At 42.1% G+C, this 6,219-nt stretch overlaps 1 pseudogene across 1 annotated transcript; it reads right to left on the bottom strand.

Annotated features, from left to right (window-relative positions):
- Positions 1-945: 945 nt before the first annotated feature.
- LOC116524736 lies at positions 946-1,677 on the bottom strand (annotated as a pseudogene). The gene has a single exon (XR_004257469.1). The product of XR_004257469.1 is annotated as a 60S ribosomal protein L6 pseudogene (transcript).
- Positions 1,678-6,219: the final 4,542 nt, after the last annotated feature.

Genomic DNA, 6,219 nt, shown 5'->3' with positions numbered 1-6,219 from the left:
AAATTACCTGTTGGGTACTATTCTGACTACCCAGGTAAAGGGAATTATTTGTACACCAAGCTTCATCAACGTGCAATTTACTCATGTATTGAACCTGTGCATGTACTCCCTGAATCTAAGAGTTTAAAAAAAACTGGAAAGAATGTACATCCTTTTCATAGGGAAAGGATTTGGTTTTTCACAATTAAGTATGATGTTAGCAGTGAGGTTTTTCATATCTGCCCTTTTTCAGATTGAGGAAATTCTCTCCTATGCCTCCTTTGTTGAGTATTTTTTTTTAATTATGAAATGGAGTTGGATCTTGTCAAATGAATTTTCTGCCTCTATTGAGATGATCATATAGTTTTTGTCCTTTATTCTATTAATATGTCATAGTATACTGATTGATTTTCATATGCAGTACCAACCTTACATTCTGAGATAAACACTACTTGGTCATGGGGTACAATCCTTTTTATATGTTGTTGAATTCAGTTTGCTAGCATTTTGTTGAAGATTTTACATCTACATTCATAAAAGCTATTGATCTCTGCTTTTCTCATGATGTCTTCATCTTGTTTGGTATTAGGGCAATAGTGGCTTCACGGAATGAGTTGTGAAGTATTCCTTCCTCTTCTATTTTATTGGAAGAATTTATGAAGTCATGGTGTTAATTATTCATTAAACATTTAGTGGAACTCACCAGTGAATCCATCTAGGCCTCAACAGACCCTCTCCTGATCCCTTAACTGTTTGTGTTTTGTTGTTGTTGTTTTTGAGATAGGGTCTTGCTCTGTTGCCCAGGCTGGAGTGCAATGGCACGGTCATAGAAGACTGCAGCTTTGAGGGCCTGGGCTCAAGCCATCTTTCCATCTTGGCCTCCTAAGTAGCTGGGATTACAGGCATAAACCACCATGCCTGGCTAATTTTGCTTAAATTTTTATTTCTTTTTTTTTTTTTTTAAAGGTAATCAGTTATTTAATTAGATTATTAGGACATTTAAAATACCAATTTGTGAGGATAAATTCCATTTGTCAGGGCAAACACAGATCGCAGGTAGCCCTGGAGCTGAGGAATAGCTTTGATTTTTGGTAAAATTTGTGAGTCCACAGCTTTCTGATCAATCTTGCGCTGTTTTGTAATCTCGTATTTCTCTTTTTCTGTGTCGAAGATCTCACTTTCCTGGTGTGTGGGCTTCCACAGCTGCTTCTTCTTGAAGTAAGCATCAGTAAGATGTTTTGGGATTTTTACATTGCTGATATCAATTTTGGTTGAGGTGGCAATGACAAATTTCTGGTGTGTTCTTTGCAGAGGAACTCGATTGAGGACTAGAGGTCCAGTCACAAGTAAAAAGCCACTAGCTAGCTGCTTCAGGAAAACCACCCTCTTGCCCCTGTGGCGTCCAGTGAGGTTGATCATAATGGTCCCAGGGGTAATGCTGGCTCGCAGTTTTCTCATGTGCTGACTGAAGGGTGTTTTGCCATGGCTCAACAGCTTTCAAGGCACATCTTCAGTATGGTAATACCTAGGCATTTTGCGAAGTTTAACCACCCGGGTACCTCCGTTTTTGTCACCACCAACTGGTTTTGTAACAGTTGCAAGAAGCTTCTCCTTCTTTTTCTTTTCAACCTTGGATTTAGCCGCTGAGTACTTCCTCTTGTACATGGCCTTTCTGGGATACATGGCAGATCGGGAAAACCTGCTAATTCCTCTGACAAGAACAGGATTGTGGCTGCAATGGGGCCTCCCCTTCTTGGGCTTTTTAGCCTTGAGGTTACCCTTTTTCACTTTGCTACCAGCATCAGCCTTCTTGACTTCAGGTTTCTTCTCTTTAGTATCCGGCTTCTCAACTTTTTCACCCGCCACCTTGCAAGACAGGAAAGAGAACTAAGACCCCAGCTTCCGGTCTATCAAATTTTTATTTCTTTTATTTCTGCCGAGATAGGGTCCCACTATGTTACCCAGGCTGGTCTCTAGCTCCTGGCTTCAAGTGATCCTCCCACCCTAGCCTCCCAAAGTGTTGGGATTAGAGGAGTGGGCCATCACGCCAGGCTCAACTGCTTCTGATGATTCTTCTCACTCCCCACCCCAAATATACAGGGTACAGTAATGTTTTAATCAAAACAGCATTGTAGGTGGGGAATGAAAGCCTGCTGTTACATGTTGCTGTAATTTCACAGCTGCTGCAGGTATTCTGGTGATGCTACTGTGCTGCCCAGTTACCCTGAACACATTATTTTTTCACTGCATTAATAGTATGTTATATTTTTTACTATCAAGTTCTAAGGTATAAATTAGCATAAGAAAATGATTGCTAATCAGTGGCATATAAATTCAGAGTCAGGAATGATGGCGATGCCAAACAACCAGATTGTCCACATGGGTGGCTGGGAGAGTGGCACCTTTGCTTTCTGATGGTTCAATGTACACAAACTTTGTTTCATGCATAAAATTAAAAAAATTGTATAAAATTACATTTTGACTATGTCTATAAGGTATATATAAAACATAAATAAATTTTCTGTTTAGACTTGAGTCTCGTCCCCAATATAATCTCTTTATGTACATGCAAACATTTCAAAATCCCCCAAAATCCAAAATCTGAAGCACTCTGTTCCCAAGCATTTTGAATATGGGATATTCAACCTGTATTTTATATATACACATATATGTATGTATGCATGTATATATATGTGTATATGTATATATATGTATGACTACCTTTCAAATGTATGTCAAGCTGTGTGACAAATAAAATGCAAATTCATTTTAAGATGTTATTAAATTTTTGGTCATCTTTTTGGACATAAAATTTCTCCGTCAATGTTATGAAAAATTTATCTACCTTGTATGTTGCGAGGACTGTGGAATTTATAGCTGTTAAGAAAGTACCTTCAAACTCAAAATGATAGAGAAGCACTAAGACATTCCCCAAGGTCTCTTCTAGCCTGATGGAGTAATATTAACAATATTCTATTTTCTGAATTAGCATGGAGCAGGGGCAGAGTATAATGTAAAACTGTAATGCCAGTCATCATACATACTGTGTTCAGGGTGCTATTCTGACAAGAGGGCATTGCGGGTTATAGGAAAGAAAGGCTTTACCAACAGACAATGAAATGAGCAGGCCAGGACCTTAGGACAGAGATTTTTATGGGAGGACAGTAATAGGTTATTAGGAACTGATTATATGGTAGAAATAATGCAGGGGAAATGGTGGCCACTTTCACCATTGAATGGCAATAGCTGTTGCATAACAACAAATGATGTAAATTAGTCTTTTTTTTTTTTTTTTTGAGACGGAGGAGTCTTGCTCTGTAGCCCAGGCTGGAGTGCAGTGGTATAATCTCAGCTCACCGCAACCTCTGCCTTCTGGGTTCCAATGATTCTCCTACCTCAACCTCCCAAGTAGCTGGGACTACAGGTGTGTGTCACCATGACCAGCTAATTTTTTATATTTTTAGCAGAGATGAGGTTTCACCATATTAGCCAGGATGGTCTCGATCTCCTGACCTCGTGATCTGCCCGCCTTGGCCTCCCAAAGTGCTAGGATTACAAGCATGAGCCACCACGCCCAGTCTCTTATTATTATTATTTTTTTAATTGATGAGAGAAGAGTTGTGAGGGTGGAAATTTTCATCAAAAGAACCGAAATAGCATGTTCTTGAGTAGAATTTATATTAGCTGCAGGAATTACAATTTCCTACTGTTTTGTAAGAATCTATCATAATGTTTTAACTAATAAAATTCCATTTTTTTCTATAACTAAAAAAAAAAATTTTAACACTCCGCAGGGCAGGAGGTATTGACCAATCAGAATATGCGCTGGATCGATCAGAATAGAAGCCTAGTCAGACTGGGCCCCCTGCAATGCCAGGCTTTAACCTTTTAGTGGCAGGATCTCGAGGTCAGTCCTGGGCGTCCAAGGGGAAAGGTTCAGATAACCAGGACAGCTGGGGTAACGGGGTAGGTGTGGGGAAGGGAGCTTGGGCAGTGGGTATGTATCTGTGGGCATGGCCGTATTTCAGTATCTCCGTATTCAGAGGTTACATGTAGGCTATCCTTCCAGCTGTGGCACTGAGTGGCATATGATGCTCTCAGCCCAGGCTTGGCCTCTTGCCTCCCACACAGCTAACACTCCATGGCCACAAGCCCACCTGGTATCACTGCATGCACTCTTCTGCTCCACATTTGACTTTAAAATGCTCTATTATGCTGGGCAGTTTTCCACCCAGGTGGTAAACTTGTGAACCTCCAAATCAGGCTTTGGTTGAATGAGTTCATCTCCTGCTCACAGCCTGTGTACAGGTAAACTGTGTAAAGGAAAGAAGGCTAAATTTGGGGCCAGGAACCCAGTTCTGGGTTCACATCTCACCTCTGATACTGTTTCCTCATATGCCTCTGGGTAAGTCAGTTCATCCCGGTGACCTCAGTTCCATGGTCAGTGAAAAAGGATGGTGACTTCTGCCATTGTAAGGCCCCTCACAAGGTTGTGCTGAGGTGTAAATAAGAGAAAGGAGGTGAAGCACTTTGCAAACTGTAAAGCTCAGTGCACACATTCATGAGTCTGTGTTCCATAGACCGAAGGATCTGGCTGTTCAGAATGTTGTTTATCTGTTTCTGATTAAATCAGGAGTTACATAGCTGCCATTTATTATTATTATTTTTTTATTTTATTTTTTGAGACGGAGTTTCGCTCTTGTTACCCAGGCTGGAGTGCAATGGCGCGATCTCGGCTCATGGCAACCTCCACCTCCTGGGTTCAGGCAATTCTCCTGCCTCAGCCTCCTGAGTAGCTGGGATTACAGGCACGCGCCACCATGCCCAGCTAATGTTTTGTATTTTTAGTAGAGACGGGGTTTCACCATGTTGACCAGGATGGTCTCAATCTCTTGACCTTGTGATCCACCCCCCTCGGACTCCCAAAGTGCTGGGATTACAGGTGTAAAGAATGTTTCCTGACTATCTTCAAATATGACCATAATGTAGCTTTGGCTTTCACGGAGGGGAGAGTGGGCTGCAGAAGATGTGATCTTTATTTCCCCTTAATCCTACAGCCTCATACAAAATCAGAGCTGAAATGGACTGCCAGAGAATACCTACTCTACTTCTCTTAGTTTAACCAGTGGGATTCCTGAGATCTAGAGGGGACCAGTGAGTGCCCGTAATGCATTATTAGTGGAGCCAGAACCAGTTGTTTTGATTCCTAGCTCTTTTTCTCATAGCATGTGACGTGTCTTGTGGCAAGCTTTTTCTTTCATTCAATAGCATTTATTAAATCCCTTCTAAGTGTTGGTTTCTGTGATAGCCATTGTGGTAGACAAGTTGGGTGCAGTTCTGTTTTCAGATTGCTCTTGACTCTGGGCAGAGATGGCTCTTTTGGAGTCCTGAGAGAAGGACAGGTAAAGTTCTATCTGTATAGGTTTGGCCACCTCCTTTGAGGGTGAAGGTGTTTTTTGAGAATAGTCAAGAAGTGTGATTCTGTAATTCCAGCACTTTGGAAGGCCAAGGTGAGGGGATTACTTGAGGCCAGGAGTTGGAGACCAGCCTGCTCAACATAGCAAGACCCCCATCTCTACAAAAATTTTTAAAAACTAGGCAAGTGCAGTGGTGCACACCTGTAGTCCCAGCTGCTGTGGAGGCTGAGATGGGAGAATCGCTGAGGACTTTGAGGGTGCAGTGAGCTATAATTGCAATGCACTTCAGCCTGGGTGACAGGGCGAGACCGTCTCAAAAAAACAAGTGTGATGAAGCTCTGCAATGCTGACCTAATACCAGTGAATGACCAGTGTTCTCACCTTCCTGCCTTATTTAATTTTTACAACAATTTCCCCTCATATTGCAAATGAGGAAGTTGAGGCTCAGAGAGGAGAAGGGATATGGCTGGGGTCACAGATCCGGAAACTATCATAGTCACTTTGATGGATTCCAGGGCCTTGTAGGTCTTACGAAATGGCTTAATTCAGGTAGAAAGAGCAGGGCTCAGGTGTTTGGGAGACCTGGGTTCAAATTCTAGCTATGCCACTTCCCAGGTGGGTGACTTGGGCAAATTACTGTTAAAGAGACTCAATTTCCTCATATGCAAAATAGAGAGATAATAGGGTATGTGCCTTCGGGGCTCCTTGAAGGTGAAATTGGTGACTGAGGGTAGAGCCCCTAGCAGTGCCTCACATACAACCATACAATGGGAACTCCATACATGTTCCTTTGCAGCCTCTCCCTGCCCCTGCTGTGGTGGCT

Source organism: Sapajus apella, unplaced genomic scaffold (assembly GCF_009761245.1).
Source record: "Sapajus apella isolate SASKATOON/1434 unplaced genomic scaffold, GSC_monkey_1.0 scaffold46, whole genome shotgun sequence".
Classification (NCBI taxonomy): Eukaryota; Metazoa; Chordata; class Mammalia; order Primates; family Cebidae; genus Sapajus; species Sapajus apella.
The sequence above is the reverse complement of the archived record's forward strand: the minus strand, read 5'-3'. Positions and strand labels throughout refer to the sequence as shown.